Source organism: Castor canadensis, chromosome 6 (genome assembly GCF_047511655.1).
Source record: "Castor canadensis chromosome 6, mCasCan1.hap1v2, whole genome shotgun sequence".
NCBI lineage: Eukaryota > Metazoa > Chordata > Mammalia > Rodentia > Castoridae > Castor > Castor canadensis.
In genome coordinates this window covers 68802664-68815670 of record NC_133391.1, presented here as the reverse complement: position 1 = coordinate 68815670, position 13007 = coordinate 68802664, and the positions used below count along the sequence as shown (strand labels likewise).

At 37.9% G+C, this 13007-nt stretch overlaps 1 pseudogene; it reads right to left on the bottom strand.

Moving 5' to 3' along the window:
- Positions 1-6552: 6552 nt before the first annotated feature.
- Positions 6553-7848, bottom strand: LOC109693548 (A-kinase anchor protein 10, mitochondrial pseudogene; annotated as a pseudogene).
- Between the last annotated feature and the right edge of the window lie 5159 nt (positions 7849-13007).

Here is a 13007-nt window from a genome sequence, read left to right as displayed (position 1 = left end):
CAGAAGTCAGTGCCAATGTAACCTTTGTGTCCAAATAAAGTAACAGAGATTTATTTAAAAAATGGCTATTAGACTGGGCTTAATTAAATTACTTGTCTGTCCCATAGGGATGTACCAACACCTTTAAATTGTTGTAGAGTATCAGCAGACATAAAGTTATATAGTTTTTACAAGGAAAATACGAAATGACCCCAGTATTTAACAATGTCTGTCCTGGTTGATGGATGAACATTTGTCAGTCATTTTCCATAGGTTTGTTTGTAAACATCCCAGTAGGATTAGAACTGCAATGACAAAACTTAAAGTAACCATGGTTAACAGTTTAGCAATTAATATAATAGTATAGTATTAGTAAACCCTTCATATTACAATTGGGAACATATGCACAAACTTGTAAAAGAAGTTAAGAAATCAGCTTGATACAGTGCCTTTTTATAACTATTTTAGAAGGCTTATATACTTGAAAAAATACAAAGACATCTAACATATAAAGGAGCCAGTAGCAGCATCACAGTTTAAACCTTGAATTTTGGTTAGATATAGTAACAGGTTAGTGGTTAGTACTTAGTTTCAGGTCCTCTAGATCTGGCTTGTCTAGAAAGGTTTCCTGCAGATGTCTCTGCATGAGCAAGCTGCAGGGTACCCTGACTTCTTACTGTTCTCCAAGGGACCAGTCTCTTACACCCCTGCATGGTATGTTCATCCTGAATACAGTATTGATAATTAAAAACCCTAAATTTTCCAGTGCTTAGGGGAAGGCAGTGTCAGTAATTTCAAATAGTGCCTGTTTAATGCTCAACTGACTACTTTATAGATAAAGCAATGTTTTTCTAGCCAATGTCAGATAAACCATGCTTACCTGATGAACAGATATCAGATAAACAGATTTCAGGTCTAAATGGCAGAACTTTTAGCATTTGTCATAAAGAGCAGAAATGTCAAAGACCTTATTAGATAGAATGTACTTAGATAAAAGTACTATAGTCATTTACATGTATACATTTTAACTCTGTAAATGATTTTGTAACATTTAGATACAAGGTATTAGCGGTATTGGGAACCATTTAAAAGAAGTTTTACTTAGTTTCCTCAGTGTTATCAGAAAAATAGCTTAGGGTTTTTGTGACTGGCAAGAGACTACTTTAGGCAGGATGCAATGAATAGTAAATAATCTTAAATGGCCATGTAGAGAATTTGTCATCTTTTTTTTGGTTGGCAGGATCAAAGCATTCCCAGTATTTATGGATACAATCAAGTGAATATGTTGGATTCTCTTATGCTGGTTGGTGAGAAAAGAGAGAGGGAAAGGGCAGGAGGAAGACTGCCTTTTAAGATTGGTTCCAAGATCCGTAAGGCATCCCTCTTATATCTTGGGGATCTTAGTTTCAGGTCCTCTAGATCTGGCTTGTCTAGAAAGGTTTCCTGCAGATGTCTCTGCATGAGCAAGCTGCAGGGTACCATGACTTCCTACTGTTCTCCAAGGGACCATTCTCTTACACCCCTGCATGGTATGTTCATCCTGAATGCCAACCCAACCATTAGAACATCAGAACTATTATACACTAGGAGAAGAGGCTGATACCAAAAACAGAAATACATTTAACAATATGGATTACTATCTTAAATTGTGACCTTAGAAAATTCTCTAGGCAAACTTTGAACTATAGACCACCCAATCACACATATATAAACTTATAATCTTAAGACCTTAATTTGTATCTTGAAACAACCTTTGTAAAAGCCCTAATTTAGATAACACTGTTTTTAATAAAATTCTTAGCAAAGCCTTAGGAAAAAAATTCACTTAAACCATCTTTTTTTTTTTTATTATTCATATGTGCATACAAGGCTTGGGTCATTTCCCCCACCCCCTCCCTTACCACCCACTCCGCCCCCTCCCTCTCCTCCCTACCCCCTCAATACCCAGCAGAAACTATTTTGCCCTTATTTCTAATTTTGTTGAAGAGAGAGTATAAGCCATAATAGGAAGGAACAAGAGTTTTTGCTGGTTGAGGTAAGGATAGCTATACAGTCAGTTGACTCACATTAATTTCCTGTGTGTGTGTGTGTTACCTTCTAGGTTAATTCTTTTTGATCTCACCTTTTCTCTAGTTCCTGGTCCCCTTTTCCTATTGGCCTCAGTTGCTTTTAAGGTATCTGCTTTAGTTTCTCTGCGTTAAGGGCAACAAATGCTAGCTAATTTTTTAGGTGTCTTACCTATCCTCACCCCTCCCTTGTGTGCTCTTGCTTTTATCATGTGCTTAAAGTCCAATCCCCTTGTTGTGTTTACCCTTGATCTAATGTCCACATATGAGGGAGAACATACGATTTTTGGTCTTTTGGGCCAGGCTAACCTCACTCAGAATGATGTTCTCCAATTCCATCCATTTACCAGCGATCTTCTTCATGGCTGCATAAAATTCCATTGTGTATAGATACCACATTTTCTTTTCTTTTTTTTTTTTTTTTATGAAATGCTTCCATTTATACAGGTTTTTTTTCATTTTTCTTTTATTATTCATATGTGCATACAAGGCTTGGTTCATTTCTCCCCCCTGCCCCCACCCCCTCCCTTACCACTCACTCCGCCCCCTCCCTCTCCCCCCCTCAATACCCAGCAGAAACTATTTTGCCCTTATTTCTAATTTTGTTGTAGAGAGAGTATAAGCAATAATAGGAAGGAACAAGGGTTTTTGCTGGTTGAGATAAGGATAGCTATACAGGGCATTGACTCACATTGATTTCCTGTGTGTGGGTGTTACCTTCTAGGTTAATTCTTTTTGATCTTGATACCACGTTTTCTTAATCCATTCGTCAGTGGTGGAGCATCTTGGCTGTTTCCATAACTTGGCTATTGTGAATAGTGCCGCAATAAACATGGGTGTGCAGGTGCCTCTGGAGTAACCTGTGTCACAGTCTTTTGGGTATATCCCTAAGAGTGGTATTGCTGGATCAAATGGTAGATCAATGTCTAGCTTTTTAAGTAGCCTCCAAATTTTTTTCCAGAGTGGTTGTACTAGTTTACATTCCCACCAACAGTGTAAGAGGGTTCCTTTTTCCCCGAATCCTTGCCAACACCTGTTGTTCTTGGTGTTGCTAATGATGGCTATTCTAACAGGGATGAGGTGGAATCTTAGTGTGGTTTTAATTTGCATTTCCTTTATTGCTAGAGATGGTGAGCATTTTTTCTTGTGTTTTTTGGCCATTTGAATTTCTTCTTTTGAGAAAGTTCTGTTTAGTTCACTTGCCCATTTCTTTATTGGTTCATTAGTTTTGGGAGAATTTAGTTTTTTAAGTTCCCTATATATTCTGGTTATTAGTCCTTTGTCTGATGTGTAGCTGGCAAATATTTTCTCCCACTCTGTGGGTGTTCTCTTCAGTTTAGAGACCATTTCTTTTGATGAACAGAAGCTTTTTAGTTTTATGAAGTCCCATTTATCTATGCTATCTCTTAGTTGCTGTGCTGCTGGGTTAAACCATCTTTTTAATAATAACAATCTACAAGAAGACATGGGTCAATGAACCTCATCATAAAAGAGTTAAATGTAAGCTACACTCACAATAGAATGAAACAGATTGAGATTGTTGTCCATAAAGTTTTTTTAGTCCTAAGGCAGAGGATATGATAGTTAGGACTGGTCGGGATTAGAACTTCAGATAACTTTTCAGAAAGTTGTGCACAGTAATTTTATAAAAGTAGCTTATGAATCATCCTAAAGACAGCTAAACACACATATACATGTGCATACACACAGATGTTTTGGCCTAGGTGTGCCAAGTATATCAAAGCACGCATATGTGAGCTAAAAAAAAAAAGTTAAGTGCCCACAATTGGTAGGAGACAAAGACATACACAGTAAACACAACGTCACACAAATCAATCACATTAATTCAGTGTGCACTCTTAAACAAACCATTTCATTGTCATTGTCCTTAGTAAGGCAATCAGCTAGATTCCAAAGTAGTTTATAACAGATCTTCAACACAAATACTCTATTTCTTGTCCAATCCGTAACAGAGTAATGTATCAAAAGCAACATGTATAAAACTATATTAATCTAGAGATTTTTAACCACAAATTAGTTATAATATTCCTAGAGGATGGCAAGATGTCATCACCCATGAGTTTCCTATTCCTAGGGAATGGCAAGATGGTGCTGTACATATGGTGACATCATCATGATGGCATCATTTTTTGTGACCACATGGTTTCTTTAAAGAGTCTCTCAAATGGAACATGAGACATGTTACGTGCAACACACAGGCTCAAAATAGCAATCCGTTATAGGAATAAAAGACATCTCCCCCTGAGAGACAGGTGTTCATATTTGTTAGTCATCCTAATGAAAAGACCAAATAATTGAAGCAAACTAAGGTGCGATTTAAAAAGTTGTGTTAGCCTCCTTGGATGTGACATCATTTGATAGTTTTGGAGAATTAGTCATAGGTGTAGATTTTTTTTTTGCTTTGAATATAATGTTCTGCCGTTTAGTTGTAAAGGCTTATCTGAATTTAGTGTTACTAGGGCTAGGGCAAATGGCAGTAAACCTTTTAGTTTTGATGGACTTTTTGTTGTTGTCCAGTTTATTCCAGGTATTTATAATCAGATCTTGGGTTGCCTCATAAAGAGGCTTTGTTATTACCTAGAAAGCCAGGAATCCTAATCCTATAGAACCCAGTCATTAATAGATCTACAGTTTGGAAAGATCTTAAGCAAGTTTAGAATCTGACATATTACATTGTGCTATAGAGAGCAAAGTTTCATTATTCTCCAGCATTAGAGTTAATGTTGTCCCTTGCCAAAAAAATAAGTAAAACAAAGTTAATAATAATTGAAATATCATGATGGAATAGATTTAATTGCTAAGAATAAAAACTCTCATTAAATTGCCTAATCAAAATACCCACACCTAAGGGTGATTCTTTTTACCTCTTGGATGTAAATAAGCCTAATTTTTTCTCTATAGGTAATGGGGCATTTTAAAAAAACATGCCATTTATGTTGTACTTTGCAAAATATCAACAGAGAACAGTTAAAGTTTTGTAAGGAAAATACAAAACAAAACCAATGATAGCAAATATTTAAATAGACAACTCTTTGAGAAATAGATACTTGCTAGAAATGTTTTCTGAGAGCTTAATTGTAAATGTCTTTGGGAAAGATCCAAACTGTAGATGACAAAAACTTAGAACAGTTATTGTTAGAATGTTCTTAAATGTTTAGCAATTTGACAAAACAATTTATATTGAATAATGCATTTTAGGATAATAATTGCGATGGACAGCATTAATTAGTACCATTAAGTTCTCCTTATCTCAAGTATATATTTAAAACTCTCATTCTAGTGTAAAAAAGACATCTTATTAATAGAGTAAAGCCCCTGTTTAATTTTTTCTTTAGAGTAAATGAATTTTATAATGTTTTTTATAATGTACTTTATAGATGTACTTTATGGATGACCAATGTCCAATCCTTAATTAAATGGCACTGTTTTTAAGTTTAGAAAACATACCTAGAGAATTTAAGTACATTTAACATTTAAAGACAGCAACAATTAACATCACAGCTACAAATTATCCTGATAGAACATAAAATCTTTCCTATAAGCCAGTTTTTAGCAAACATTACTAAGAGCAGAATATCTTTAAGACAGAATTAGATGCTAGCTTTACGTTAGTTTACTAAATTTTGATTTTAGGATATAGTTTAGATAACTTTATAAATTATAACCACATTAATTAGGAGATGCCAGGCAGCCTGTGGGACCCAGCAGATTCTGTTCACCCAACACACACTCCCCTATGGCTTGGAGTTCATGGAGAATGCTCTGCCAAGGTTCCTGCATCCCATGGTTTCCCTCCAGAGTAGGCTGCTTTAAAATTGCTGTGCTCTTTTCCTTCTCCCTTCTCTCTCCTCCCTCTCTGACCCCCTGGGCCCAGGTAGCCACGTGGCCCATTAGACATGTCAACCAAGGCAGTGGCCATCTCCCCAGGCACTCAGGCCGGTCACTCTCCACCCATTCTCCACCATAACAAAAATTAAGATTGCTTTAACTTTTAAAAAGGGATAAAACCTCAGTGTTCAAAAGTAACAAAATATATGGTGTTCTTCAGTGTTTCTAAAACCTATGATAACCTATGGGAAGAGGAGAGCCAGGTGATTCCCTTCCAATAACCAGTGAGTGGGGAGGGGCACGGGCAGTTCCTGGCCAGGTGAAGTCAGTTTCTGAGTTATAGCATGGTTAATCTAAGATATAATATTTTTCTATGAGTCCTGACCTTTTCCTAATTTTAGCCTACGCCACTGAGACTGAAAGTTGTCTGCTGCCAACCAGAACTGTGAGATAAGCAGAGTGTCTTCTTTTTCCATGTACTCAGAGAAATAAAAGAAGGCTGATTCACAGAAGATAATGTCAGCCAGGTGAATAGTTCCATTGGTCAGCACTTCAATCTGTTATTTATAGAAATAGTGACTTTGCAGAAACTCACTGAAGTGCTCTTGCTCCATTGCACTAAAAACTATGGCTTGTGCCAAAACAAAACAGTTGGGATTCAACAGTCCATCTTCTCCACAAACCTTTGTTTTCCTGATAATTCTTTCAGTGGACTATTTCTAGTGGCTATTATAAGTCTGAAAGAGGATTCTTGTGTATCCATGGAAACTTGGTAAGTTCCTGCTTTGGCCATTTCACGGACAGAATGGGCATTGTCACATTCCTGGAAAGCAGCAAGTGATTCTGAGTGTTGTTTGTTCTCCTATTCAGCTGAATTCCTTCTGATTGAGTCATAAGCAATTGAGCTAAGCTAGAATCCTCAAATTTCTTGCCAAGAGACTCAGTTAGAAAAGATGCTGTTTTGTGCTTTTTAGACAGAGAGACAGGCTAAGGCAGTGAGCTTTGCATAACTGTGTTCAGACTGTGTGCTCTTATTTGGGACCAAGAAGTAGAGTGAAAATTTTCAACCTCTAACAAAAACTTAAATGCTCCATTCTCTGAGGTTTCATGAATTGAATGAAATACAGGAAGACAACTGTGTGATGCAAGACTTGTTTAAGGGTCTTGATTTGGTCTCTTCAGTCTGGTAGTCCAGACAGGATTTGACGAGGTCCCCAAAATTAGTGTGCTCATGTGGCTTGGTTGCTTAAGTATTGCTGTCCTACTGTTATTGGAAAAATAACCTTGAAAATTACTTTAGTTCTTGAGTCCAGCAGGAAAAGAATTCAAGCAAGATGCAAATGATATAAAAATAATATTAAATTATTTTAGGAGAGAAATTTAGTATAACAGAACAAAAGTGGGGAGAAGTGGAAAAAAGAGAAACATTTCCTGCCCACATGCAGGAAATGGAACTAGAGACTCAAAATGGTGGTCCCCATCTTAAAATAATGGGTCTGGGTGACTGAGATGACTGTTAAAACAGGGAGGGGTCATCCTGGCCCACCCAAATCATAGGAAAAATAGGTGTGCTTTAGAACTTCCCTTTGTTAGCCATGATTATTCTCCACCCATCCAAGGATCCTTGCAGCTTCTTAACATCTCAAAAACGAAAGCAGAAGCAGGTAGCTCTTTATATTTTCCTGTTACTATAACTTAGATAGGGAGTTATCTACTCTGGCTCTCCAATCTTTACTTACTTGTTCCAATGTCAAGAGTTTAGCCCTTTAAATATGTATTAAATAATAGAATTTCCCTGTCTCCTCATCCATCTATCCTGCTCACTGCTACTTGAAAAGGAGTCCATGTTGGCAGAAATGACAATGAGTTTAGGGCATTTTTTTGTGGGGAATGTAGATATTGAAACTTTAATGGACTTGACATCTGAGGTCTCCTCTTGTTCTTTGCTTTTCATTTAAAGGACTGTTGATAGAAAATTAACAAGTGTAGAATACTTGTAGGGCTCTAACACCTTTCCACTGGAAGAAGGACACGGTGGAGCCTGGGGTCTGGGAGGGCCTTGACTTCCATCTGCAGGAACAGTGCACTGGTTGGAAAAGAGACCCTTTTTCTGGGTGTTGGCTCCACTGCCTACTAAGGATACCTAGGCAGTTCTGCTACTGTATTAATAACAAGCCACCTTCCAGAAGATCTGCCAGGGTGTATTCTTTGAGCAAAAATTAAACAGAAATTGAAAGATGAGGTAAATTCAGTGTAGCTAACAGTCCTCTGGATTAGGTAGATCCTCTCACTCCCTAAATATGGTCAACATTCTGGTTTCTTAGCATCACTGTTACTCCAAGGAATGTATCCTTCTCCTGTCCAACCATTCTTGGTGGGTCAGACTCTTTTCAGCCCGCTGCTTAATTTCTGTCACATATTCCCATCCTTAATGTTTGTTTGTAAGTACTAAGAGGTTTGCTCTTAAAGAAGCATTAACAGACAGTGCAGCAGACAAGTATTTAACACCAATGTCAAGGCTTCTGGAAAATGAAATCTAACTCTCCTGCTGGTTTTTAACACGTGGAGACCCAGTCTTTGTAGCCTGGGATGCCCAACAATAGAGAACCTTGTGTGAACTGCTACTCCAGTGGACCTCGATGTTCCAGACTTTATGTTCTGGGCCAGTGGGATTAAACTGCCTCTGCATCTTTGTCCCTTCCACACATCAGGTGCCCTCTGCTGCCTTATGTGCTATGGCAGGAAGACAGGCTGCCCTTCCTTGTCCTCTGTGTTTCGGGGGGAGTACCACATATGCCTCAGGCACACATTAGTGATAGAAAAAGGTCATGTTCATGAGTCCTTCTGGAAGGAGCAGAAGAATGTGAGAGGAGGGTGAGCTGGAAGCTGAATTCTATACAAACACCTTCAGTTCCTATCTGGTGGATACTGCAGAGGAATGTTGACAAGTTTAATTTTATGTAAGGCACTATCTGTGGGAAATTCTCCCAGTGCTTTGAGACTCTAACTTGATGAATGTGTAAACACACACTTACTTATGAGCTCAAAACCCTAATTACTTTAAGAGATACAGAATAATGCACCAAATGTTGCATATAAGTGAGGACAAAGCAGGGCATTTGAGGATTCCTTATGACTCCTGAGTGCCCAACCCAGCCAGACCTAGGCTCCAGGCCAAAGAAGCTGTACCATGAGTCAGAGAAGACAAGGGCTGAGAGCCTGACAAATGACACTCAATCTTTTGGGTGAATCCTTACAACTCAGCACTTATGGGCATATTCTTGTATATATGATAGCCATTTAAAAAATATCTCCCATTTTTTTCAATAAACTCTTGAATGTATACTAATAGGTTGAAAGTCTAAGAGGTGTGTTAAGTGTGTTCAATAACAAGACATGCCTAGCTCCGTAATACTAATTATTGCATATGTGGTCTGTAGTGACTTTCTGTGACTTTGGTCTTGAAGGTCAGGCTTTTTTTGTATCCTTTTATTTCCTGTATCTTATCTGAACTATGTCACTACATGTATACATGGTTGGAATTTGTAAATATGTCTTAACAATCTTTCCACCTGTGACTGACAATTAGCCCAATGCAATATAATTATTTATAGTTTCAGTTTATATGTAATGTTTTGGTTTGTGCTCTATTTTTTCTCCTGCCTTCCTCTGGATTGAGTGTACTTTATTCTATTATTTATTTTTCTTGTCACTTGCAAGTTGCTTGCACAGCTTCCATTCTTTCATTCATTATATAAGATTTTAGGCATAACGTTTAATGCATAGTTTAAATTTAATAAAAAACATAACCCTCCTCCCCTGGATAGAGGAGGAACTTAGAACCCTTCAACGTGGTTTAACAATTTTTCTGTTTTATGTGTAATTCTTATTGCAAATTTAAATTGAATCTTTTAAACCCAGAAGTCTTTATTATTATTGACCTATGCTATCAATATCCATTTGTTTACTCACCTGCCTCCTGCTTTCTGCATCTTTCTGTCTTTGCTGTCCTCCTATTATCTGGGATACTTTTCCATTTGCCTGAATTAAATTCTTTAGGATTTCCTGTATAAAGCTTCTTATGAACATCTGGCTTCTAGATGAAGTTAATTGGTTTTATTTGTTTCCCCCAGTTATTTTCAGTTTAATTGGTAAGAAATGACTTTGCCAATTAGAGAATATGAGGCTTTCAGGGTTTGCTCTTTTTTTTTTTCTTTTTGTCCCATTCTGGTTTCCATGTTGGCTGCTGTGAAGCCATTCATTTGGTGGTAGTATGCCTATTTTTCCTCTGCCTGCCCTAACCCTATCCCTTGAAGTTTTCTTTGGTTGTTTCAATATGTTGCATTGAGATGTAAATTTGAGATTTTTGGCTTTCCTGAATCTAAATGTTAGACTTTTGAATTAGATTTACAAAATTCACAACTAGCATCTCTTTCAATATTTTCCCCACTTCCTGTCTAATTACTTTTGAAGTCAGTTGAATGTACGGTAGATTATGTCATCCATCCTACCATATTTAATCAAATAATTTCAATTTTTGATATTGACATCTCCCAATGAGAATTTTGCCTACTTCCTTTTCTCTGTTTTCCTGTTGTCTTTCTTCATACTTCATCATTGAGAACTCAGGCACACAACTCCAACTGATGACAGTTTAGGACAGGCAGCAGACCTAGGTTAGGCTTCCTCCTTACAGAGTGCAGTCAAAACATGGAGTGAAGACTCAGATACCACCATGATGACATCTGACTCAGTTACTTCACCAAGACAAGCTGGGTCTGCTTTATAATTTCTATAAACATGAAAGTTTTTTTTTTATCAGAATGGATTTGAGACTGAACCAGTAAGAAATTAAAATATCTAATACATTTGTTCTCTCAAATGCTAGATCAAGAATGTAGTGATGAGGCTGGCTGTTGGCTGAACTTTAGAGGGCAGGGCAACTCCAGCACTGTGCTGGCCTTGACATACACATTGACTGACAATAGGCTGCATTGTGGGAGTTCAACTTTAAGTGTCTGCTATCAAAATGTCTCTGGAAAAAGTTCCATGAGTTTTTTTTTTTTTTAATCTTTTGATGTGGCATCTCCAGGATCTCTTATTGTGTGTAAAACCTTGGCCATAGATTAGGTGGTAATATAATGTTGTGGTCAGTCCTAGTTTTAAAATGCTAGACAAAGGTGTTGTGTAAGTGTACTAATGAGTGCATCATGAATTTTAATAGGTGTTTTAGTCTCCTACACCAAGCAGTATATGGGTTTTCTCAGCTCCCTAGCCTCTTACTTTCTTCTCATTTATTCTTTTTCTTTTTCTTTTTTTTGATGGCACTGAGGTTTCAACTCAGGGCTTCACACTTGGTAGGCAGGTGCTCTTATAACTTGAGTCACTCCACCAAACCACCTCTCCTTTCTTTTTCCTTCCTGTATAGAATCCAGAGGCCTTCTAAGCATTGTACCAAAGTGGCTGATGATGAGGTCCCTTGTAATTTCCTAAATAAATTCTCAGAAAAAAAATCTCATTTCTCCTTACTTTTCTGAACTGGAGCATCTGTTGTAGTTTTTTCAAAGCTTGACCATGCCCTTCTTGAACTATTACCTCGATTTCAGCTCTTGGGATTTTAAGATGTAAATGTGTTTGACTAACTTATTGGTGTTATAAACCTTGCCTGTAGCTGAATAATCAATTTATTTTTCCATTGTTTTAAACATTTTGGATATGCACAGATGAGGTTTTCAAACTCCTAAAGGCTACTTATTTTGAGCCAGTCCTTTTATGTCTTAAAGATAAAGAGTTATTTGTGAATCTAGGGCATTGTGGTACATGCCTGGGCCCATGCACACCTGTAATCCCAGCCTTGGAGAGGCAGAGGTGGGAGGACTGTGAGTTCAAGGTCAGCCTGGGCTCCATAACCTCAAAAACAGTTTTCTATGAATCCAAATGCTTGTCTTCATTTTTTATTTAATTTCTAGAAGTTCAACATGATGTTTAATCTAACCATATATATTAATGATGATTTTGCATGCTCCAATTCCTTCTGACCTTGCCTTTCTATGTTTGAGTAAAACTGATTACTACAACTTTAGAAGGACAAACTTTTCTTGGGTGGTCTGTGGTTATGAACTCAGGGCATATTCTTGCTAGGCAGGCACTCTACCACTTGAGCAACACTCTCAGCTTTTTTTTGCTTTAATTATTTTTTAGATAGGGTCCCATTCCTTTTTGCCCAAGCTGGCCTCAGACCACGATCTTTCTACCTATGTTCTCCATGTAGGTGGGACCACAGGTGCAACAAGCCATGTCTGGCTTGTTGGTTGAGATTGGGGTCTCACTAACTTTTTCCCAGGCTGTCCTTGAACTACAATCCTCCACATCTTTACCTTCCAAGTAACTGGAATTCTGGTGTAAGCCACCACAATGGACAAACCTTTCTTAAAGTGTTTCTGATCCTTGTGTCTGTGAAGGTACCTGAGAGTTTGCCCTGCCACTAAATTTATACACTGACCTACACTTCCTCTGGTAGCATGGGTGGTCAGAGGACTAGAGTGCCTCTTCTTCATACACACTTGGCCCCAGACGGGCAGCACCCTGGGTCTTTACAGTTTTCATAAAGGTGAGTTGTGTAGGGAAATTCCCTCAAAAAAAATTCTATCTATCTATCTATCTATCTATCTATCTACCTATCTATCTCTATAGAATGGTGTTAATGTAAAATAGTGGCATTACTTTCAAGTCTTTCATGAGGCTGGGGCAAGTTGCAGGTAGAAGCATCCATGAGTTAGAGTTGTGGGTGCACAGGTGAGGAGGGTAGATAAGCAGGAAGTAGCGAGCATCTGGGGTAACCAAGGCCCACAGAAACAAGAGTGTGTGAATATTGTTCCTGGGGAAGGGGTGAGGAGAGGAAGTTCAGCTTGAAAACTTTGTTTTTAGCTAGATGTTAGAGGTTCATGCCTGTAATCTGAGCTACTTGGGAGACTTGAGATCCAGTGAATCATGGCTCCAAGTCAACGAGGAAAAAATTTTGTGAGAGCCCATCTTAATAGAAAAAGCTGGGCATGGTGGTGTATTTTTCATTCCATTGATGGTGGAAAGCTTAAAATTGGAAGATCACAGTCT